This window comes from Peromyscus californicus, unplaced genomic scaffold (assembly GCF_007827085.1).
Source record: "Peromyscus californicus insignis strain IS unplaced genomic scaffold, ASM782708v3 Scaffold_16__1_contigs__length_79575227, whole genome shotgun sequence".
In the NCBI taxonomy this organism is placed as follows: Eukaryota; Metazoa; Chordata; class Mammalia; order Rodentia; family Cricetidae; genus Peromyscus; species Peromyscus californicus.
This window is the reverse complement of record NW_026294458.1, coordinates 23,814,631-23,841,200: the sequence shown is the minus strand read 5'-3', so window position 1 is coordinate 23,841,200 and position 26,570 is coordinate 23,814,631. Positions and strand designations below refer to the sequence as shown.

The 26,570-nt window shown below is 36.6% G+C and overlaps 1 long non-coding RNA gene across 1 annotated transcript; it reads right to left on the bottom strand.

Moving 5' to 3' along the window:
- Nucleotides 1-25,905, bottom strand: LOC128111504 (uncharacterized). Its single transcript, XR_008218666.1, has 3 exons — nt 25,756-25,905; nt 315-497; nt 1-82 (listed from the first exon to the last, which is right to left on the bottom strand). It is a non-coding gene; the product is annotated as an uncharacterized LOC128111504 (long non-coding RNA).
- Between the last annotated feature and the right edge of the window lie 665 nt (nt 25,906-26,570).

Sequence of the window (26,570 nt, the reverse complement as noted above, 5' to 3'; positions counted from 1 at the left end):
CCTTGGGCTATCTAGTATCAGGTTCATAGTTATCCAAGCTTTCTCATGTATGCTTCATATAAAGGAAAACAGCATCGGGTACCTAAAACACAATTTAGATAATTTAAAAAGAGACTATGTAACCATAGGCCCATAGAAAGATGACTTCTAATTAGTATCAACTAACTGTTCTTTCAGCTATTTCTCTGCAACCATAGTTGAGAATGCTGTCATTCTTTTTTTTTTTTTTTAACTATATCATGGAGGCAAGCATCCACTAAAGGTAAAAGAAATAGCTCAATTTCTCATCATAAAATTCAAAGTGAAAGCATTACCTGCTAGGTTAAGATCCATAGACTCAGGACTGGTAAAATGGCTCGGTAGTTAAGAGTGAATGATGCTCTTCCAGAGGACTTGGGTTCAGTATCCAGTGCACACATTTGATGGATCACAACTTCCTGTAACTTCAGGTCTAGGGAAACTCCAACTTCAGAGTATCTGACACCTTTTTCTGACTTCTGAAAGTACACATAGACATACCCTCCGGCAATAAATAAAGGATACAATAAGTATTTTTAAACAGTTAAAGTAATTGTAATAATAATAAGGATCCAAGGACTTACATAACCTTGAAATGAGGTCATCTGTTCAGCTAAGGGATTCAGAGTTTACTGATGGACCTATTCTGAGCACCTAGCTCTGTTGTCATCCTGTTTTTATTTCATTCTGCTTTAAATGGCTTATCTGAAAAGACGTTTGACTCAAATATGCAGTGAACTCTGAGAGGACAAAGCAATGAGGAAAGGCTCAGGGTCCCCACTGTAGTTAGTTTAGATGAGAGCAGATCTTCCTGACTCAGGAGGAAATAATAACATGAAAGAGCACGTGCACATCTGTAGAGATCTTTATGAAAATGAAGGTTACCTCTTCAGGAGAAGCCCAGATGATTAGCCCCCATGAAAGAAAACAGAAAAAAGAATATTCATGTTTTGTTCTTCTTGGAACACTAATCTTTCTTCTGCGAGGATATGCATAGACAGACTTCTGTGTGTATCAACAAAAAGAAAATTTTGAATGAAAGCTTTAGAGAGACCACAATTTGTTGAAAATTCCTGAACCTATCATCTGCAATGATGAGTCTCTTCTGCAAATGATGCCTGGGAATGTTTGTGCTTCTGATAGGTGTTTCAACTTGGATTTAATAAGAAGAATTATTCTTTAACAATATGGCTGAGGGAACTGAGGTTCAGTGGTACTGTTCCCTAGTGCTGCAGTCTGAAAAATATGCACGTATAACCATGAGCCCCAGTAGTCACTCACTTCTTAATCACTCACAACATAGACGATTGTTAAATATTGTTGTTAAATTTCTTGGTTTTTCTCCATCTTCATATGTTCTGCAAAAGATGTGATGTGAGAGACACACTGGTTGATCCTGTGTTTATGGGAAAATTTGAGAGTATGTTTGTTTTTGTCATGATGGACATTTTTTGAGATGTCCCATTTTGCAGAAAAAGTTACTAATACGTAAAGTTTGGAGTTGAAAGCAAATTTCTAATTAACTAAAAACAGAATCCAAAATACATAGCCAGCAAAATCCATTTGCTGCCCTTCTGAAAGCAGCAGTTCAAAGAGGAGCCTAGATCAATTTATCAGAGACAAAACAAATAAATTATGCTACAAATAGATGGCCAATACAGTCTATAAAGGATTAGTAGAAGCAAACATGTCAAATGTTCAAAGATCATCACAATGTGTTCTGAATGTAAAGGGAAGAGATAAGAAATCTTGGAACACTTTGCTTCTTACCAAAAATGTTAAATTTAATCCTTAGGAAGAAACTACATTATACTACACTTCATGTAATGTGTGAGAGAAAAGCACAGACATTATGAACAAATCGTGTAAATCTTTATATAGATTCTAGGAATCACGTATGTGTTATGGTAGTAATTGGTGGTACCTATTTTGTGACAACAAAATATTTATCTGTTTTGGAGACTGTGTCTCTGTTTGATTAATTTTCCATAAACCCATTTCCTTTCATTTTGTAGGACTAACTGTGTCTTCTTTTGATGAACCATCTTCCTTGGTCCTCTTGAGCTACAAACTTCAAGTGATGGCAATTTTACCCTTTGGTCCCAAGATACTCCAGACTTACACACTAAGTGTGGCATGCCCTGGTCATCAAACCGTTACTCTCAGTATCAGGAGAGGAGTAACCATTCTTTAAGGGTCATGTCCAACAGGAGCCTCTGAGAGTCAGGTTGAACACTACATGGCATGAACCTGCTGAGCAAATGTGGTGAGTGAGAGCAGAGTTGATTCTAAAAACACCTTTTGACCTGGAGCCAGGCGTACTATTGGGTTTTTCAACAGTAAATAATTTCCATTTACTTGACTATTAATTCAAACAGACTGAGTTGAGTTTTTGCAATTTGAATCTGCAAGAGTCATGGTTACAAATGGTATGAGGCATACATAGTTTGACAGTATCGTAGTGAGATAAATAATGCACTCAAAAGTATTTTATGGAGCAGGAGAGGTGGCTCAGCAGTTAAGAATGCATGCTGCTCCTGTAAAGGACCAAAATTTATTTCCCAGAACCTGTGTCAGGTGGCTCACAATCACCTGTACTCCAGCTCCAGGGTTTCTGACAACCTCTTCTGGCTTTCACAGACACTCACATACATTCACACACATGTATACACATAAACACATACATATCCACTTAAATAAAAATAAATATTTAAAAATGTATTTTGCTTAAGCAAAACTATAATTAGGCACAAATAAATTGTGGATTAAATAAAAATGATCACATAATCACATCTAATATGGGAAACAAGATTCAATCTAATATGTGAGACATATTATAAAAGTAAAAAGTACTGACAAAATAATTAAAGACTTTAATAAATGATACATATTCTATTTTCTTAAATTATAATTCTAAATGTTATTCAGATGTCAGCTTCTTCACAACTGATGGGTAGATTTAGTACAATACCAATGAAATTCTAAGCTTTCCTTTTAAACAAAAATTAAAATAATATTGAAATACTGGGAGCTAGAATAGCTGTACTGATTATTTAAAAGATGGAAGAATTTGGAGAATTTATTAAATCTGTTTTTAAGACTTTATAAAGCTAAAATAATTAAGAAAGACTGAGAATGGCATAAAAGTAGACATGTCACTCAACAGAAGAGAAGGAAGTCAAGATATGGACCCTCTTATAACCAATCAATTGGCTTTGGACAAAGGTGCAGTGGTAATTTGATGACTAAAGGTTAATGTTGCCAACAATGTATTGAAAGATTTAGCCAAATGGAGAAAATGAGCCAAGATGTTTACCTCAAACTATACCAAAAGGTAATTGTAGTAGAATATGGTCAAAATCTATAAGCTAAAGATAGCTCAATCGAAAATATTTTGATTCTGGCAGGCATGGTATCATATGCCTTTAGCATTTAGGAGGAAAACCTGACATCTCTACAAGTTCAAGGTCAGCCTGGTCTGCATAGTAAGACCCTGTCTATAAAAGAAAAAAAGGTTTTGATAATGATGGAATATTTTTACATGTATTCTATTATTGAGACAACATGAACTGTATTAAAGAAACAACACAGACTGATTTAGGCTAGTCAGAACTATATTTATATGAATTATCTTTGTATTTATTGCTCTTGAGTGCTTTTTTCTATTGTCAACATGAAAGTTTCAGATGCACCATTTCAGTAAAACTATAAAACTACAAAACTTATAGACAAACAATGAGAACAAGACAGTAAAGTGTCTTTTACATTTCAAGAGTGGAAGAATTTCTTATATATAAAATAAATCAGAAATCATAAAAGGAAAAATAATAAAAAATTGAATTGGCCAAAATGTAAAATGTCTGCTCCTGAAGGACACCACTAACTAATAAAAAGACAAAACGCTTTCTGAGAGAAAAACAAATGTTCAATTATCATTACCCAGTACACATTGAAAATTCTTCCCATGCAGTTCTGAAAGTAGGTACTTCACTTTCCAGAGGAGTCAATTCTTATTACTCAACATTGTAGCAATAATTTGCAGTATTCCAAATATTTTGCATAACAACCCTACATTTTCCTCACCAGTAAGATTGATCTTTCCATATGCTTTCTTATAAGTTTAGTAATAATGTTCAACTTGAAGAACTCACATTAGCACTTCTGAATAGAAAGACATATGTAGTGATGACAGTGGTCTCAGTTTGTGCCAAGAGAAGTAGTAGATGTTATTGTTGTTATTATTATTATTATTATTATTATTATTATTATTATTTACTATTTATTTACTATTATTATTTACTATTTATTATTATGTATTTACTATTATTACCCTTATGCTTTTAAGTGAATTTTGCAGTATATAATATTCTCCTTGCAAAATTTAGTTTTTTGTTGATGGTTGTGGTAGTGTTTTGATGTTTTTGTTTGTTTTTTTTTATTGTTTTTGTTTTTACTTTTCTTTCCAAACTTTGAATATATTATCTTATTCTCTCTGGCTTGCAAGATTTTTTCTGAGAATTCATTCATAGTGCTATGCTGTGGGATAATGCTCTTGTACATGGTAAAAATTTGTCACTGGAATTGGTTTAACAAAAGACTGATTGGCCAATAGCTAGGCAGGAAGTATAGGTGGGGCGACCGGACTAGGAGAATTCTGAGAAGAGGAAGGGCAGAATCAGTAGTCACAGCCAAGTCAGAGAAAGTAAGATAAGAGTGCCACACTGAGAAAAGGTACCAAGCCATGTGGCTAAAATAGGTAAGACTTACGGGTTAATTTAAGTGTAAGAGCTAGTTGTAATAAGCCTGATTCACCAGTCGAGCATTTATAAGTAATATTAAGCCTCAAAGTCAATTATTTAGGAAACAGCCGGGTATTTAGGAACAGGCAGGCAGGAGAGAAACTTCTGCCTACAGTCTTAGAACTCTTCTCTTGTGTATATGATGCTATTATGTTTCTTTTTGCTCCTTCTGCTGCAATAATTTTAATATATTTCCATGTAGATCTCTTTACACTCAATCCTAAGGGCTTCTTTTGAGCTTTATGACTCTCTAGATATGCACTTTGCTCCCAGATGTGTTTATTTACATTTATTTTTAAAAGTAACTTTCTCTTATTGGACTATGACCTCCTTTCTTCCTCTTTCTATCATTCTACTACAGCAAATGAGCTCATTGGATCGTATCTCTGAAGTAATGAGACTTCATTCCATTTTTTAAATACTTTTGATCTTGTTGTTGTCCTCTGTCTATGCAATGATGTGTGTTCTAGTTCCTAGCCTTGAGGTTGCTGTTGATGCTCTTTGTTACTTTATTTACAGTTTCTTTTTGTTGGGTTCTAGTGGACTGTATCTCCTTATTTAACTCAAAGTGCTGCTGATGCATTATCGTTGTTACTTTGTGTTTACTTGTGCTTTGCTGAGATTCTCTACCATCAGCTTGAATTCTGTATCTGGGATTTCCTGGATCTGTGAAGCTAGTTCCTGAAACTCCCCCTTCCTTCAGCAGTGTCATGTTTCCCTAATTATCCGTAATATATTGCCTGTCATTTGTCCATTCTTTGGGGTTCTATGTGCAAATTAAGTTGTTCCTCTTCCCCTTTTCTTTTCTTTTTTTTCTTTTATTGTCTTTTTTTGACTTTTCTTATTATTGTTTAAAAACTTCATGAACACATATGTGTTTTACTTTGTTGGAATTCCAAACCTTTTATATATATGGCCTGTAGAACTTGGCAGAAGTCCGTTTTATCTATGCATGACCGCTAAGGTGTTTCTGAAGTAGGACTGACTGAGGTATGGAATCTTCAATTCTGCTGTATTTCTGAATTCACTACTGATATCTTTTCAGTGTTCAATTTAATATTCTATTTTTTTCTTAAATATGATCCTCTCAGGTGGCTAGAGTGATGGTATACTCACTAAAGTGCTTGCTATGCAAGCACAGAGACCTGAGTTTGAGCCCCAGAACCAAAATTAAAAAGCCAATTGTGATGTGTTTGTGATCCTAAGGCTTGGGAGGTGGAGATGAGCAGATCTCTGAAACCCATGGGCCAGCCAGCCTGACATACTTGGGGAAACCCAGTCCACATAGATAGCATATAGAGAGCACCTGAGGAGGAACGACATCTAAGGTTCCTCTGGCTTCCACATGTGTGTGTGTGTGTGTGTGTGTGTGTGTGTGTGTGTGTGTGTGTGTGTGTGCGCGTGCATGTCATCTCACATATACAAACATGCACACACACAAAAAAAATATTTTAAGAACTTTAATCCTATTCCCAAACTAACTCTGTAGTTGCATTTGCAACACCTAGCACCTATTCATTTCACACATTTTTCATGATACCTCATCCACTCTCCAACTTTCAACAACACAGTGACGTGGTGACACTTCTTTCTACCTTAGGGATATATGGGTTCCTATGAGTTGCATGTCATCGGCTTCATTTTTTTCTCTGGATCTTGTTGGTTTAAATCCCAATTATCTAGACTTCAGCTTACTGCCATGTCTTTAGGGAACTGTGAGTTGTGCAGTGTTGTACATTGTGAATACATGAACATTGAATGAGATAAAATTTGGCCTAGACTGTTCCATTGATATTACAGGTTCCAGTTACATGCTTTCCTCATACCCTTTCACTTTTTTATGATAATTGTTATAATGATAATCAATTGTAAAATTGGCTATTCCATACCTATATTTCTCAGTATATAAAAAATACCACAAGAATAAGGAATATCAGTATTATCCATGGCATTAGCACCATTTTGTGTAAATACTTTTTCAATAAAATGTGGAAAAATAGGACCAAAATATAGCTTCCACAATAAAGGATTTATCATTACATTTAGCCCCAATTTAGAAAAACAAACAAAAATGGCCAAACATACAGGTATTTCTTGAAAGTACTACTTTACCAATAGCAGAACATCAAATGCATTTTAACTTATTATTAAATCGATTCTCTGAAAATGTAAAATTCAGAGCAGGGAGAAGGGTTGTTTGAACCTAGTTGAAGCACAGAATGTTTCTTAGTAAGCTGGAAGCAGAACACAACATAAATAATAGTGTCCATATCAGGATGGAATCCTTCTCTTTGCCCTAACATGTTGTACATTCACCATATAATAGGATGTGTTAAATGAGGATTTTTCTTCTTACTGAAGCCTCTTAAGTGAGAATAATAAGCAATACTTCAGGTGCTAGACCTATTTACAGGATTTGGTATGAGCTAGCAAAATAATTTTGGTGACCCTCCTCTCTTATCCTCCAGCCCATATATAAGAATATGCCAAACCTTGACAGGAAAGGTTTCCAATTCAGCCTGTTTCATAAAGTGGAATTTTTTTCCCTATTTATTTCTTCTTGCAAGCCAAATACAGTATCAGAAACATTAACAAAGTGAAAATGTTGGCCTGAAGGAAACCTAACATATGACCTTCTTTGTGAAATCCATTAAGCTGATGAAACCTGTAAACCTTTCTCATGTGGTAAATTTTGCTTATATAAAAAGGAATGTTTTTCCTTGGAAAACTGACAAGAATGGAGGACAATGCAATGATTATTTAGAAACCTGTCCTTAATTTAAAGGGAAATAATGGAAGGTATATCATTTACATGTATGTGCACATATATGTAATAAAGGAGAAACATATTCAAGATGATTTGGGTTACTGATAAAACAGATCAATAATAACTACATAGAAAACTGAACTAATACTATTACATTAGCCTCAGAAGAGACCTATGAACACTCAGTCTCAATGAGAGATCAAATTGATAAGAAAAATAAATATATGATTTTCCATAATAACATAAAATGCAGTCAAATAAAAACCCCAGTGCCAAGAATGGGTTTCCACCTTTTGAGTTGTTGCCCACTTCAGTTCTATAGACTCGAAGCATTATAGGCTATTGCTGTAACTCTTGATTATACCCCAGAACGTAAGAGTTATACCCTATTACTGAAGATTCCACATATTTGAGTCAAAGAACATGACGAATTCAAGCTGGTATTTATGTGCAATCCTTACCCCTACTAGCTAGCTTTTATAGTCCTGAAAGGCACTGTGTATACTACTGAGGAAAAGAGTAATCACCAGTCTTACACACTTGTAATCCCTGTGAGCTACAATAATGACTTTTCTAGTAAGATATTCCCAATAGCACAGAAGTGACACCATTTGCTGATTAGATTTAAGGGCTAGTTCATGAGACAGAATGCATACTTGGTAACACTATCAGGGCCAAGAACCTGTGGATAAATATGTCACAAGCCCTAGGGGAAAGCCTACTAGCAAACTATTTTGCTAAAACAACATAATTTTAAGCCTACTCCTTAAGTTACTATTGAATGTATAAGTTAGTGCATCTCTTAACTCTCATCTGAGAAGCTTCTTCTTGCAGTTGACGGTAATTAACACAGAGATGCACAACTTGTCAATGCACAAAATGTAAGAAACTTCAGAATACTCAGCCCTAAATGGGATATTTGTGTTATATTCTTCATTCAAGGCTCAGAGATCTTCTAAGAGTCAGAATTGTTAGATGACTACAAAAAAAAAAAAAAAAAAAAAAAAAAAAACTTGTTTTCTGGACACAACAGGGTGGTTGTGCATATGAACTCATGGCAGTTGTGACTGCATGCACAAGACCTATGCAAGCTCAAGACAGACTAAATCCTATTTTCTGAATATATTTTGGGACTAGATATCTCTGAGATGCATAGACTACACGGGAACTTGTTCTGCTGCACAACTCTTCCAAGTCACTAGAATTGCAGGTGTGAACCACCATGGCAGATGAATTGCAAGGATTTTTGAAATCCATATGGAGAGAAACTGTATATGGTAGAAAGAATGGAAGAAGGACTGAAATAAAGAAAGGAGAAAAAAACCTGACATCAAGAGAAACTAAGAACTTGATGCCAAAATAAGGAGTGGAAGCAACCCATGGTGTTAACAAAACCATATGCTTGTCTGCAAGGTCTAATTTCTTAACAGCCGCTGGGAGAAGCCGAATGTGGTAGACACGTATATTGGAATGGGATCTCAGTCAGTTTCATAGAATCTGAGTCACAAAGTCCTGGGTGAAAAACATTTGTGTTCTGAGTGGTTGTTCTTACTTCCCTACTATCATGAGTATAGATGACAGACACTTCCAAATTAATTCTGTGAGTCAGTCACAGCTAAAGAACCCTGAACTCATAGAGCCTCCAATTTCATAAGCAGACACTAGCCAACTTTCATAGACTTCATCTTGAAAGAAGACATCTTCCCTACACACTAAAGATGCTACACTGTCTTCTCAGCAAAGATATAGTTTTTCTCTCTTTCAGAGATATTTGTTATAGAAAAACAAAACAAAACAATCAAGAACAGCTAGTTGAATACAATGCCAGGAACGTTTCTCTGCAGAAGACGAATAGAAATGCAATACGAAGGATGTTCTCCCATCAGTATATAGGAGCTATCTAGGACTGAATCTGTCTCCCCTGCTTGAGACAGGTCCTCCTGACAAACTCTCTCACTGTGAAGTCAACATCAATAAAGACAACAATCAATAACAAAACCCTACCCACTAGCCCAGGGATGCAGCAGAGAACAGATTTGTCCAATTTGACTGACAGATGAAGAAAAAGAGGTACCCGTTAGAAAGTTCAGCCCTAATTAGATGGTGGACAAAGACAGACTGGAAGAATCTGTAAAAGCTAGAATGCAAATTAGGGAAAAATAACTGATACTAGTAGTGAAAATGGAATCAGAAGGTCAGGAAAAATATAAATTTCTAATATGAATATAAAGATGGCAATGGAGATAATTTTCACAATTACCCCAGCAGTTTGCACTCCAAATAGCCATGAATAGTTGTTCCCATTTCCCCACGTCCACACCAGCATTTGATTTAGTTTGGATTCTGTTATTGTTGTTGTTTGATTTCTGCCTTAGTCACACTGACTAGAGTAATATGAAATCTCAAAGTAGTTTTAATTTGCATTTCCCTAATAGCTAAAGATACTGTACATTTAAAAAAATATTTCTCAGCTATTTTTATTTCATCTTTTGAGATCTATGTATTTAATTCCATATAACTTGAGTATTTTGTATATTATTATATGTGCATTCTCATTCTCTTAGCTTTTATTAAATTGCTTTTTATTTCATATATATGAAATAAAACTATTTTATGTACTGGATATATAAACACACATATACTGTGTTTAAATCATCTCCTCATTTCCCTCTACCTTTCTTACCTGCAGCACCTTTCATGCAAACCCTACTCCTCCCAAATTAATGACTTATTTTTCTTTAATTGTGTGTGTGTTTGTGTAAATATATAAATACAACCTATTAAATCCATTTAGTGTTGCTCACACGCATTGGATAATCAATTAGGTGGCTCATCCTTGGGAAGACTAGTTCTTCCCCTCATACCAGCTATTAAATGTCTATAGCTCTTCATCTAGGGGGTGGGGCTGCATTAGATTCCCCCCCTCTCTTTGTTTTTTTGAGACAGGGCTTCTCTGTGTAGCTTTGGAGCCTTTCCTGGAACTCACTTGGTAGCCCAGGCTGGCCTTGAACTCACAGAGGTCCACCTGCCTCTGCCTCCCAAGTGCTGGGATTAAAGGCGTGAGCCACCACCACCTGGCAATTTCCTATCTCTATGTCAACTGGTAGCCATTGATACAGTGTAGTGAATTTTATAAATGTTAAAAAAAAGAAAATACAGCTAATGGGAAAGAAGCAATTCAGAGAACAGTTAAGGCAGCAATCTTCATAATAAAAAAAATTAAACAAAAGCCTTTAGCTTGATAACTTTGTAATGAACCTATGGAATGTTGTTAATATTAAAAAGAAACTGAGAGAACTTGAGACCCAAGATGTACGAGGTTCACACAGTACAGATATGGCGACAATAGTTATGCCAGCACCCAGGCTAGATCTCAACATTGTATATATTTAAAAAACTTTCAAAGAAAACAGATGCTCTCTATTTGTCAAATATCATTAAGAGGGTTTCTTATGCTGTCAAGAGGAACCATGAACATGGCTATTCTTATAAAGGAAAACATTTAATTGAGGTTGGCTTTAACAAAAGGAAAATTGAAACCTGAATAAATAGCAAAAATATGAGAAAAATGATAAGTAAAAAATTGAGCCAATAAGTTGGCATGGTATAGCTAAGTAAGTATTGGCCATAATAAAGAAAACAAAGCTAATTCTCCTGGATTTCAAAAGAAATTCAAGTAACTTTTTCAGCCAAACATGGGTCATGCAGCGATTTGAATAGGTAAGGCTCTCACAGACTCATGTGTTTGATTGCTTGGCCATAGGGCATGACACTATTAGAAAACGTGGCCTTGTTGGAGGAAATGTGTCACTGTGGAGGTGGGTTTTGAAGTCTCATATGTGCTCAAGCCATGCCTAGTGGGACAGACTCCTGCTGTCTGCAGAGCAAGATGTAGAACTCTCAGCTCCTTCTCCAGGACCATGTGTACCTGCATGCCCCAAGCCCTGCTATGGTGATAATGGACTAAACCGCAATTAAATGTTTTCCTTTATAAGAATAGCCATGTTCATGATTCCTTTTGACAGCATAAGAAACCCTAACTAATACAGGTAACATAGCTTACAAGTTGCAATTGTGATGTCCTTTTACTTGATAGGATGGAGTATAGAAATGTTGATGATTTATCAATCTAGTATATAAACACCAAACACAAACTGTTTTTTGTACTCCATAGGAATTACAGCACTAATGAGAATATTTGCTGTATGCTTTTTTATTCCTTGAGGTTTTCTGAATAAATTTGCAAATTTTTACACCAATTTGACTTGTAAGACTGTGATAAGGACAGGATGAAGTCATACCACATAGCATCATACTCAATGTATATTATCAACCTTTGACCTAGAAGGATGAAATTGCCTATGACTAATCAGTTACTAATTTTTAGTTTCATTTTTTGTTTTTTTTTTGTTTACTATTTCTTAAAGTCCATCATTTAATAAGATTTCTTCAGACTGCCCTTAATTTTTTTCATGGAGGATTCTACTCATCAAGCCACCCTTGGATACTTAGTCATCTCTTGGCTCTGAAAATGACCCCCACTCCATGTCTCTGATGACTACCTGAGTTTTGAGTAATGGAAAGATACCTCATAGAATATCTCTGAAGCAATCATTCCCTTTTTTAACAGGACTGACCCTAACAGAGCCAGTTTGTTTTGTTGTTGTTGTTTTCCAGGGGCAAGTTTGCTAAGACCTCTGCCCCATATTACCACACCATCTTAGGTTAACTCATATCAGGCTTCAATCAGACCCTCAGGAAGTGTGTACAGTTTGGTAGCTAATCAGGGTCCTATCTCACCACTGTTCTTGCTATTTTCAGTCAAACAGACCCCTGACACAGCAAACAGACCTCTGACACTGCAACCACAATTGTTGACTAGATGTCATGAGCCAATCATAAAGTGACCAGTAATGGTCTATACCTAATCACTCCAAAGTACACTTAAACACAGCTGTAATTCACCTAGCTGTGCTTAAAGTGAGCCTGCGAGCTTTTCTTGAGGTTGCTATTTTGTCATATGGCTGACCTCTGCATGCTGGAATTTTCACTCTCAAGAAATAAATGCTCTTGTTGATTATATACATGAATGGTGGTCTTTTGTTGGCCAGCTTGAAGACCCTAAGAATCTCTTTAAGTGAATTTGTCTCATATTTTCCTTCTGGATAGATGAGGGTGTTACATCTTGCTGAGGCACGAGTAAGATGTGATTTCCATTGGAATCACAAGAAGGATATGTGACTTCAGTATGACTCATCACTGTTGAGGTAAACCTTGATCATCACATTTATGGGAGTGTTTGTCAGGTGTTTTCACAGTAAGCCAGTATTCCTGTGCTTTCATACTGTACTCTTCTTCAAAGAAAGTCATTCTGTGAAGCCCTCACTTAAGGGAGGGTATTTTCTTCAACTGTAATTTATTCTTATGAAACCCTCATTTGTCACTTTTTGAATACATAAAAACAAAAGACAGTAAAACTATTATAACTTTTTTAAAAGATAACAATGTATAATAAATCAATCTTGAAGTCACCAGGAACTCTTTCCCTGCTAGCTTTCATAGAACATGCTACTTGGAAACTAAAAGCATCAGTGATTTTTCCAAAAGCTGGAACCTGCTTACCTTAATATCAACCTGCCAGGCAAGATGTTCCTGCTGGTGCAATGGTAACAGGACTGTATTTATGAGAGTAATCAACTGTTTTCCTGATTGGATTTGAGGCCTACCCCATGAAAAAGAATTAATATCTGGTACTAAAAGCATGGCTAAAACTTAAGCCCGTGGAAGTCATTGGCCCAATAGGAGAACCTATAGGTACTGTTTTGCTAAATGGCATGTTGTCAAACTGCCTTCTAAAGATTTATGTTCATATCCATAGACTTGTGCTGTTCCCAACATGGTTTTAAAAGCTTTCTTTTGCAGTGGGTAGTGATTAGTGCAGAGATTCAAATTTGTTCAAAGTGTAGAGAATAAGCAGCCATGAGTGCTTATTAATAGATGGAACATCTGTATCAACACTACCTTCCAAGGCTTAGGGAATAGTGTAGAACAGGGGAGCATAAAGAATGTAAGAGCTGAAGGATGAGAAGCAGTGCCATCAAATGCTGCCCTAAGCATGGCATGGCTGTTGTGCAAATGAGCTCATAGCAGCTGTGGTTACCGACATGCAATAAAGCCAGCTAAAAATTTCATAATGCCAGGTGGAGAGGTTCCTACCCACCTATTACCAAGCTGCAATTGGCAGATGATGGATGTTGGGGGAGGAAGAGTCACTTTTCTTTGGAGTGGCTATTGCTAAGCAAGCTATGCTCCAGTAGATGATTCCACAACCATGTCCATTTGCATATAGAAGGATTAACTGAATTCAGTGGGATATTTTAAAACAGGAATAGAAGTAGGAAGGGAAATGTGTTCAGGGACTGGGGGGGGTGGGTGTTGGAGAGAGACAGTGAAAGTAGATGTGATTAAGATACATTGGATATGGGTGTGGAAAGAAAAGAGAATTACATACTTTTTTCCTATTCAAACACACCACGTGTACACAAACAAGATTCCATATACATATATTCAGATAACACATTAAAAATACAACTGTACATGCATTACATTACTCTACATTAACAGTTAAAACATTTTATTCATCCTTTTCAGAAGAAAATTCCTTTCTTTCTTCCTTCCTTCCTTTCTTCTCCCTTCCTTCCTTTCCCCTTTCTTCTTCATGACTCTCTTCTCCCTTTCTCTTTACATCTCTCCACCCCTTTCTAGGGGCTCATTTCCCTGTAAATTTCCTTTATCTATCTAGCACAACCCCTCTTCTATCCTTAAAATCAATATGTGAAATGTATTTTCATCCTTTCAGTAACTGCTCTATACTTACACGTTAATACAAGATTCTAACCCAAAGAAAAGTATATCATATACCTCTTTTTATCTAGCATAAGGAGGTGGTTGATACTTTTTTTTTTAAAAACTGCATCAACTGTGAAAGTGGACCAATCTTTCCTAGATCGAGAAGTTATGATTTCTCATATTTTAGAATGAGATAATAGAGAACCTTATTGGTAAGAAGAGAGGCCAGAGGATTTAATAGAAAGAATGTGTAGATGATAGCAATAAGTGTAGTTCTAGGTGGTGACTGATAATAGCAAATAAAAATCATTTTTTTCCTAGGCTAGGAGAGAAGGTTTGATGGTTAAGAGCACTGGCTGCTCTTGCAGAGGACCTGTGTTTGGTTCTCACCACACAATTGGTGTCTCACAACCAACTTAAAGCTCAAGTTCTAGGAGGCCCAATGCCCTCTCCCAATCTCTGTGGGCACAAGTCACGAAAGCATTGCACAGACATATATGCAGGGGAAATGATAATTTTTAAAAACCTTTAAACACTAAAAATCAATGGGCATAGATGTAGTTGTATAAAGGTCTGTGTTAGAATGACAAACTTATTTAGTTCTTTCCCTCTCAATGTACTTTTACTTTCTTTAATTATTGTCATTAAAACACAGGAAAAGTAAGCATATTTATAAAAACAGTCCCGTTATTCTGGGCCCTCTACACATGAATTGATTCACCAGAGGAATACTACTTGTATGCAGATTATATATCTTTTTGTTTATTTTGACAACATTCTAAAATTATTATAAATAAGAGAATCAACAGTGCCATCATATCATTTTTTAGTTCTTTGTAAGAGCTAGATGAATGGAAAGTTATGACACAATGTGACTTCGATGTGTATCAACTTCCTGTTATAGAGATTGGCTTTGTTTTACATTTTAATTTTTGTATTTATTTGATTTTAATAAGTGGTTTGCCAGTACGTTTCTCTGTGCCTTTTAGCCTGTTTGGTGCCTGTGAAGGCCAGAGGAAGGCACTGGACACCCAGGAACTGGAGTTAGAACTGCCACTTAAAACAATATGAACTGCCATATTAGTGTTGGGAATTGAACTTGGATCATCTAGAAGAGCAGTTAGTGCTCTTAGCCTTTGAGCTATCTCCCCAGAAGCTATTTTAATGTATGTTTGTGGCTACTTGAGTTTTCTGCTTTACAAGTTTCTTGTTTATATATTTTACTCATTTTTCCCCATGAAGATGCTGCCCATTTGTAAGAGTTCTTTACATGTTGCACTTTATATGCCAAGTGGATAGTAAGCATATTTCACAATATTTATTTTTTAATTCATTTACTTTTATTTAAGATAACTTTATTAGATAATTTAAAATTACATGATGGCATAAATTTTGTTTTATTTCAAAGTTTCTGAGTTTTCTATTTTTTATTGCTTTCACATTCATGAATTACTTGGAACACATTTCTTAATTTCACAGTAGGTAAGTTTTTGCCATCTTTTTATTATTCTATAGTATTTATTTTTAAATAGAAGCTTTAATCCTCCAAATTCATTGTGCAGTCACCAAGGCAGTTGTAGCTCTTAAATAGTAGTGTTCATTAAATAACCTGGAAGACTTCCTAAAACACAGATTTTTGGATTATATCCCAAAAATTCTTGAGGTAACTCTTGTCACAAACTATTATGATTCCTAACTAGTTTTGAGTTGTTGTTAACCCTACTGTCCATGACTCACACTTAGAAAACCATGAAAATAAAGATTCCAAACACAGAGTTCTAAATATGTTGATTGACAAAGTTTTGGTCGAAAGTGCAGCTACATTGATCCAATTCATACTGATATTCCTACTGTATGTCTGAAATGATGTATAATCCGTGTCTCTACTGACTACAAAGGAATATAATGACATATAATATATGTCTACTAACTCTCTACAAAGGAATCACTGGAGCCCTTCATACTGTCACATCTAGTTCTGTAGAAGAGTGACCACCCCAGCAGTTAGATCTGCCCAGAATGAAATAGATTATGAAACCCATGTTCATAAAGAGGCAATTTTATAGGTTGGAGTGAAACTGACAAGAACTAGTTCTGAGATCTGAACCCTTACAGATTTAGGGATGAAAAAGAAATAAAATTAATGAATAAAATGAATAAAAAATAAAAGAAATAAAATAAAAAAAATTTTCATTACGAAAATGAAAAGCTTATGATGGACTTGAACTCTAGGAGGAGAGTTTGCTAAGAGGGCTGGCTTTGGATTTGCTACAGTAGAAAAATAGTGATAAATAGATCAAAAGAAAAGTGCCTCTAAATCAAGGAAGAAAGATGGAGGGTAAAATAACATTTAAAGATTGTAAAGTCAATCACTCAATGAGTAAGTGTAAAGCCTAGAAATATGACTAATAAAAAGACATAGTGACCTACAAAGCTAGCACAACACGAAATCCTGTGCTGATGATTAAAATCAGAACCAAAAGTTGAAGTATTTGATGAGTCTAATAATCAGAGATGGGAAACCTGGAGTTCATTGCACTCCTTGCCATTGTCAGTATAACTAGTAACCAGTGTGGCTGGGACTGAGCTAGGCAGGAACTCAAGAGATCCACCTGCCTCTGCCTCCTGTGCACTGGGACTAAAGGTGTGCACCAGCACATCTGGCTATACCGTGCTATCTTAACAAAGTGTTTGGTCTATATCTGGAGTTACTATGTACATTTTCATGTAAAACTATATTTTATAAAGGAAATAAGCTATTTTTACTTTTAGGCAAATGTAATGGGAAGTTTTAGCCTTGCATCTTGCATCTGTAAGAGACAGTCCAGAGTATGAATCAGATGGTGATGAAGACAAAGCCACATACCTGCCAATCACTCTAATTTGAGGCCCACTAAATGTAGTTGGCATTAGGACAACCTTAATTTTCATATTCATAAATATTTCTCCTTATGGATAGTAAAAATTGCATTATGCTTTCTTTCTGTTTTTACGTGCCTGAAATGTGACTTCCTCGCCCCAAATCTTGTCATTTGTCGTTGCTGAACTGAAAGCATTCTCCTTCACTGCCTGCCAGCTAAACTGTCCTTCAATGTCTAAGTTTCTACTTCCTACTTCTTTATGAAACACGCTGCATGGTAGAATTAAAGTGGGTGCTGCTGTGCTGTATGTTGTCCAACATTTTGCTTTGTGCCTGAGAGAGCTATTTATTTTAGTGGGCACAGAATCTTCTAGAATCGGTAGCTCCCAATGAGGGTCAGTAGGCAGCATGAAGAACAGATGACAGCCTGCAATACCTCCTTCGCATTTCTGTAAAGAGATTTGACATTTACAAAGTACTGCATGTTGCCTTTCCCCACAAATCTCTGAAGGCTTCATAAAAATAAAAGGCTTAATTATTATCGCTTCACATTTGATATGCTTTTAAAAGTGTAAAATAAGCATTCTTGATTAAGCTGAAAGAGACCTCAGCAGTTCAGCTACGGTGGAACCATCTGTAAGTATGTCAGTGCAGAAATAATATGTGTCAGAGAATCCTTCCGTAGAAACTGTCCTGCCAATAATGGAGCCTGGAATAGCTGCTCAGGGAAGATCTTTGTGTTCTGAAAAATCAATATACATCTTCCTAAAGTACTCTTAAGCCTAGCTCTGGTGGAATTTGGTAGCACTGAACCTACCTACGTTTATTATCCTTTCATATTTTCAGATTTGAAAGCAAACGGAAGCCCATCCTTAGATAAGCAAGAGAAACTTCGTTTAATAATAAAGAGCACCTTAAAGATTCAAGCAAATCCCCAAAGTTAATCTACCGTCAGATCTTTTAAATTGCATATAAACCTGCATGCATTAATAAGAAATGACTTAGCTTTATTAATACTGCTTTATTTTTAATTTTCCAGTCTAAATAAAGATTACCAAAAGGGAAAAAAATTCTGTAATAGTTCCTTCATGCAGAATTCAGGGTAGTGCTCAGATTAACTAATCTTTTCTACAGTAAATAATTTAAATGGGGAGAAAGTTAATCAATAAAAAATAGATGGAGTTTTAGTGGCATTTTAAAGTGAAACCCAAGGACATTGTGATGCGAATCAAGTTGCATATCTCGATCAGGGTCACATACAGAGCCAGCAAAAGCTGCTAAATAAATCAGTGTTGGACTTTGTGTGCCAGAGAAGAAATGAGTTGTAAGTACATGGGTGGAGAAGAGAGCCATTTAAAAAGGGTATTTATCTACAGAGGATATTGCCACAGAGTTTATGTGAAACAAAGGTGACTTCTTGCCCCTACATCTATTCTTCTACCACTGCCCTCATCAACTTTCCATCTAAATAGTTTTCACTGCAACAAGGGTCCAAGAGAAAGGAGGAAAGTCAGTTAAAAACAATTGTTCCCAGTGCTAAAACCTCAAATCAGATCTTCCATGAATATTCTTACATTCTTCAGAACACTGAGAAATTCCTAAACATTAAGATAAACATTAAGATATTCTAGCTGGGCGGTGGTGGCGCACGCCTTTAATCCCAGCACTCGGGAGGCAGAGCCAGGCGGATCTCTGTGAGTTCGAGGCCAGCCTGGGCTACCGAGTGAGTTCCAGGAAAGGCGCAAAGCTACACAGAGAAGCCCTGTCTCGAAAAACAAAAAAAAAAAAAAAGATATTCTAAGTATACACCCCATACAAACAGTCCATTGAGTAGAAACAACTAAAATAGCAATGGGGGCACTTGATGTACTTTGACTACATTGTTGCACAGACAGAACCCTCTGAATGTTGGGCATGTGTTCTATGTCCCTGCCCCACTGCCTATATGTGACACCAGCTTTTCTAGGTGTGTAATGTATGATGTATCATGCAGGTTTTTATACAGCTGGATAATTCTGAACACAGTTTGAGACATTTTCATGCATTCATGATTTATCCATGTTTGGTCTTGAATTCTTAATTTATCTTTATTTCTGAATATTGCATTGTTTGATACTTTAACACCGTTTATTTATCTGATTGAGTCATAGCAAATATTTGTGATTTTTGTGGTCTACAAAGCTTCATTTTTAGATGGTAAAATATGCCAAGGATTCTAATAGATTGAATGAACTGCACAGTGTCCTTTACCTAAAACAGCTATGTGTTTTGAACATTTCTCCATACTTTTATTGTCTTTCTCTATGCATATTAAAAGTTAAAGAATAATGAAAAAATCTATGCCTGGAGATAAATTTACAGCTCTAGATTACAAGAATGACAAAAAGCTTCATATAATTTTAGCATCCTTTAATCTAGAACAATCCCCACCACTTTGGAAACTACCTTACAATTCTGGTTTGGATAATGGCTTCCTCAGGATTCTCAATTTAAAATTCACACAGCTAGTGTATAATATGAATAGATACCAGATATCAAGCTGTTTTGTTTCCTTACCTATAATGTCAAATTTGATTGTTTGCTGAAAATCGCCACCAGGTTTCTATAAGAACATCTGAACACCTAACAATTAATAGCAATCTAAAGCAAATAGAAACTGTAAACATCTTGTCCATTGGTAATATTTTATCTAATGGTTGTATAACCCATTGATATTTCCTGCTTTTTCAATATTATCATGCTTGTACAATGGTGAATTTCCTATCTGTATGCCTTTAGCAATCGGGAGAGACAGAGACAGAGAGAGACCCAAAGAAATATTGGTTATGTGTAAGTAGCTATTTCTTCTGATTCCTTCATAGTATGGTCCTGCCCAGGTCACTCAGAAGCAAATGTCACAAGATTTTTATTGGACCAAAGTTGCTAGAGTAAAATACCTGACTGAAAGCCAAATGCTGTGCTAATGAACTCCTAGAAGGCTTTAAAGCAAAAAAAAAAAAAAACAGTACACAAATGGCTTAAAAGGTCCCAGTGACACAGCTGCTCAAGTGGACAAGATTAAGCTTATCCTAAGGGGGAGTAGTTATCCCACTAGATTTGCTAAGAACATTTGTCCTCTGCAAGAGGGTGTCCCTAGGGTAGAATTTATTTACCAGTCTGGAACCCTTTCAAAACCTGGGTGTGTTCAGGGAAGAGGTAGCAACCATCTGCAGGTGAGCCTTTTAAACCTAGAAAACTAATGCCAGCAGCAACTAAAAGCATGTCCTGTCTTCTCCTTGGTCCTGAGCAAAGCTGAGAAGTGTAAGCTTGCCCACTGAGGTCAAGAGTATCCATACTCGAGCCACAGCAGTATCTCAGGATGAGAAGGCAGGATGATTGATGGAAAATGACTGGGTTCTAGAGAACTGTGTGGCATAGGATACCCCATGTATTTGCTGTGCCCAACATTGGGATTCAATATAGAAGATATAGAAGAACATATCCTGCATCAGTAGAAAATGGTACTCTAGGAATCAGAACATTGTTGATTAGCTATTCAGCTGTGTTATCCCTGTGAGTTATTGGCCGGGATATCCCTCAGGTCCTTCAAAATATTCAGGTTGTTTCTACTGCTATCGTAGCATGCCAGAACTAGATCCAACATCTATTGCGGAAGGTACCACATGTCTAGATGCAGGGAGTGGAGAAAATCAGACTGGAACTAAATTGAATGTTCACTCCCTCTGGCTGACATTTACAGTGCCAGAAAGTACTATGTAAGCTACTAGAGAGAAGTATTGTTGACATCCCTGCTTAGTTACAGATTCTTCACTACCAATATGTAGACAAGACATACCTACTATTTCAATAGTGACATGACTGTTATAGGTTTAGGTAATTACTTTCTGATTGGAGTTAAGGCCCACTCCCTAGTTGGGAACTCATGCTTGATACTACATGTAGGGAAATGTCTTTTGACTAGGCAGGTCATAGGCTTCAGTGATAAGCTATCTTGCTAAAATAATGTTATGTCCCTGACAAAATGCCTTTCATACTTTTGTATTTGTATCCAGCATATAGCCTTATTAATGGAGAAAATTTTCTTTTATTTCAGGACTTAGCAGTTACTATAGAAATTCCAAGTCAAGCTACTGACAACAAGTGACTATTGCTGTGGCCCAGCACAATTGCCCAGTCTTCAGACATAAGTATAGGAACATAATTAGACATGGACAGCACTTCTACAATACTCAGGTAACATTGCCAAAGAATGGATAGAAAACAGTTCAGTACCCACAGGAAGTATTAGAGTTTTGTACTTACTTCCCCTGAATTGAAATGTTCCTTCCTAGAGACAAAAGAGATATTTATAACTAATGAGACTTCCAAGATTTAGGAAGCTCAGACAGTGACAAGTTTCATTAATCCTCTCTTGACATTGTGTTGGAAGTAAGCAATTGCTAGGGAAGAGGAGACTCTTCGATGGAGCTGTCTGCAAGTTGAACAGGGGCCACCAAGGATGCAACTTTCTCACATCATCATCCGTGCTGTATCAGGAAATTTTGTTTCTATTTATTTTGAGTCACAAAACTCCTGTAAGTAACAAGAATAGACTTACTGGATAACAAAGATAGACTTTAGTAGAAGTATTTGATCTGCTACCATTGCCATATATGGACTGAACAAATAGTTATTAAAGTATCCCCAGAAAGTCATACAGCATAGGCTTTTTCCTTTTCCTCCTTTGCTCTTGAAATGTCTTTAGTGTTATAACATATACATATTTATCATGAAAAACAGCTGAACTATTAAAATATTCTACAAAGTAAGATTGAAGTTAGTATTAGATAAAAATCTATATTTCTTTGGTTTAGAGAAGATTCAATGAAAATATTTAAATTTATTAACTGTATATTACAGAATAATACTAATCCAACATATAAAATACAAAACTTTAAAAACTGAAGAGAGAGATCAATCGACAATGACTTGTATACCTGACAGAAGAAATAGTTGAAATAGCAGAGATGAAGAAAGCCTGACTACAGATTGAATATTTGTTTAACATAAATGGTTAAATCTCTTTTGAACTATTCGTGTTTAAACGGTGTTTCCTCAAGAACATGAACTGAAAACCCAGGTTCGGGAAAGACTGCCAGACTGTAACTATCTCTACTTACCTAGAGAACTTGACCTATGGACAGGCTTAGGTCAGTAAGTTCTCAGAGGACAGTTTGCAATTTTTAGAGATGGTTTTGTTTATTTACTATGGGGATGTCTAGTGTCATCTACTGACTAAAGTCCAGGGAAGCTGATAAGGACTCCAGTATTCATGAACAGTTAGTTCCTCTCAAGAAAGAATTATCCAGGTGAAGATATCAACAGTGCTGGCCCGAAAGAACCCGGATGTGGAGTCTTTACTGGAAATTCTTATGGGATTGAACATTTTACGATTTCCTTTCAATGTGCTGCTTTAGTGCTCGCCTTTGTGAGGATAGTATTCACTCCAAGTCATTCTCCCACAACGCCCCGATGCTTCAAATCAAATCCCACTAGAGAGTAAATCTGAAGAATTAGTTCAAAGTTTCCTGCTATTACCTCTGTGAGCTGTGGAAGCCCCTTGAACTCTGGGCTTCAATGTGTCCCATTCATAAAATGGGATGTTATTTGGTCTTTGATGGGTTCTTTCAGTTCTAATCTTAAGTGTGAATGTGTGTGTGAGCATGTATATGAATGTATGTGTGAATGTGTATGCATGGATGTGTGTGTGAATATGCATGTGAATGTATGTGTGTATGTGTGTGTGTATGAATGTGTGTGGGAATGTGTATTTGAGTGTGTGTGTGAATGTATGTAGGAATGTGTGTGTGAGTGTGTGTGACTCTGTATGTGAGTGTGTGTAAACATGTATGTGAATGTATGTGTGAATGTGTGTGCATGAATGTGTGTGTGAGTGAATATATGTATGTGTGTGAGGGTGTGTGTGTGTGTGTGTGTGCGTGTGTGTGTGTGTGTGACTAAATACTCTTTGGAGGACTGAAACAAACATTTAAAACTCAGAATCAGTTATTTACATCTTTTCCTGAGTTTGTTCATCATCAGCTTCATTTGTAGGAGACAGCTGCATAGGAAAGGAACAAATACTGGGTCCATGCTGGGCACATAGCTCATAACCCGGATAAGCTGCTTGTCAACCAGACAGGAAAATTATGGAGGGAGGGGAAAACAATGAACATGAAGGCAAGAAGTCAAACCACAGTTAATCTAGGGCTTGATCTGGCAGCCACTAAAACACCACAACAAACATTTGCACAGGGCCTTCTGAGTGTTAGAGACTGCCGCCTCAGGAAATGGGAAAGCTCTCTTTATTTCTACCCTCCTTATAGACAGAGACAATAAAGCTCACAAAAACAAGTGAACACAGAACTTCATGAAATGACACCAGTGGAGGCTTGTGTTCAGATGCTAAATTCTTCAAATTATCAGCATAAAACTGAACTGAGGTCTGGTGACTTTGGTTTACATGTCGTTCTGGCATTTTCCTGCTATGTGAGAATTTTCTTTCTCCAAACCAAAATTATTGATTCCAGTGCTGGGGGAGGTTTTTCCATCCTCTCTGCACTCATTAATTACATCCCTCTGAGCTTGAAAGGGGTGATTCACATTTAGCATTTCTAAAAAAAATATATATAAATAAATAAAGTCTTGCCAAAATACAAACATTAGTTCTGCCCTGTTATTCTTCGGGTCCATAGGCCATGTCTCAAAGCCTAAGGGAACAGTGCTCATAAATTAACTCTGGCTGTGAAAGGTTTGGAAAGAATTATGTTCTCATAAAAGCCTTAGAAAGCATGGGTTTTGTGTCAGTATATGTGTGTGACCCTCACTGTGTGCTAATTATGGGTTATTTTTAAAGTTGCTTTATACTGAATTTCACCACACAGAAGCTTAAAGAAAGATTCTTGGAAAATATCCTGGATTTCTTTCTATGGACCCTGTTAATCTATCACACATTTGGTGATGTTATGAATATTGTGGTTTTAAAATCATCCATATCAATGGAGACATTTGGAAACATAAGAGTTCGGGGGTCAAAATTTTGTCTTGGTTCATTGGAAATATTACATGTAATAATCCAGTATGAGACCTGTGGAGTCAAACAAATCTTAAATCTTGCGTCTGATAGTTCTCACGCTTCACTTCATATCCCTGTGGCCTCATAATTGCTCTGACCACAACTGCAAAAAACTTTTTCAAGTGGTCTTGGCTTACATTACACTTAGCATGTCCATTGAGAAATACTCCATGTCTTTGCCTGCCTGATAATGTCTTCAATTTCAATTTCTGGTCATATAATAGGGATTTTGATGTCAGAAGTCATGTATAGCTACAATGTATACACATTGTAGGAATGCTATCTCTAGGATTACTATGCTCAATACATCTTGAGTAGTAGGCAACACATAAGAACTCTTTCCTGTCTACACTTAGAAATGTGTCATTCCTTAACACTATCTTGGGAGGACCAATTGTAGTTTTCCATGATAGGGCCCAACTCAACCATTCCCTTTTCTACTGTGTGTTTGCCCTTCCCTTTCAAACTCTGCCTAGTTACAACTTGAGATTATTTGCAAACTGCAGTACCCACTCACACACATGAATCATTGTTTAAGGCTTTGCTCTGTTTCTTTTGAGGGTGGGAGCAATTAAGTGATGTACAGAAACCAAGCTAATTCTACTGACACTAGAAATCATAGACATAAAGACTGCAGAATGTTATTCTGGACCTGAATCAATTGCCAATACCTGGTGGCATATGGGACAGCAATAATACTAGACAGTTTCTAACACCTCCTTGAACTCTATCACCTTTGAAGGATTAGAATGATATACAGGTAGGTAGTGAGCCTGGGGGAAAGTGACTGCTCAGTCTGAATAGATGGCAGTGGTAATCATAAGGCAGACCTCTGTTAGGTGCATTAGAGTCATGGGAAAAGAAAATAGCGGACTATAGCAAGACAAGAATCAACTCAGAGTCAGCTGTGACAGCCATAAATACCTCCATAGAAGGCATTAAGGAAACTGCTTCTCCTCCAGCCCGAGGAGCCTAGGTTGAAGATTGGATTCAAGATTTATTTTTTTGTCATTTTGAAGTGACAGAACTTCAAAGGGGACAAATGTAATGACTCAGTATGGGAAGTAAAGGAAGCCCTGAGTGAATGTACAAAGACTTGGTGAATTCCTGACAAGGGCCAGTGTCTCAGACTCATGGGAATTGGCAGAGACTTTCTCTCTGATTCACAGAGGTATGGCAAAGCCTTTTTCTGGTCTAAGAACGAGTGTTTTTAACAGTTGACCAGTGAATGTAAACTAGCAATTGCAGCTTCCTCCTTCAGGATGACAGCAACCTGAGACTGCTACCCTACATAGACCTCCTACTGAGACTAGCTGACCCTTGCTTGTGCTTTACATAATAAACATACCAACTTTCAGGATTGTTGCATAATTGATGCTGCTCCATCCGAGTGCAGTTTGCCCACTCTATCCCAGGTTTTCTATATGTCTGTCAGTCCTTTCTTCTTTCTCTCCTTGCACCAGTCCAGGTCCAAGTCATGCAGGACAAGATGACTCAGCATGACTATCCTAGAGTAATTCTGAGAGAAGAGAAGAAACACAACAACTGTCATGGTAATGTTGGGGTAGACAAACATAAAAAGGCTGAATTCCCATTGTTGTTCATCCTCTAGGCCTATGAAAGCAGACTTCAATCCTGTTAGACAGGACCAAGTCCCACCTTCCTAAAGACCAACCGTTCAAAAAGGGGAAGGGGGATGAATCAAATGCCTTGCAAGCTTATGTCTGCCTCATTCAAAAGATAGTGCATAGCAACTCCTTCTCTCATATCCATCACTAAAATGCCTCAATGAAGTAAGTCAACACAGTGCCTACTGTACAAGGTAATGGCTTATTTATTGAAAAGAAGGTAGATCTGGCTAATATTTTAAATAAACCATAAAGATTTATGTACTTAATTTTCTAGCCTGATTACCTAGATGCAATTTGAAAATACTATGAGCTATTAGATAGTTTCTTCCAACTTTGGTATTTCAGTGGTCCATGGTAATGGAAATAAGATATGTGTTATTTTAAAAGGCTTGCGTTGACTTGTTGAGATACATTTTGCTTATAATACAACTTACTTTACATGCACAGTTGCATGCTTGGATAATTTTAGGCACACATATATACCATAGTAAAAATAGAAACTACTTTTTTCCCACAAAATGTTCCCACACAC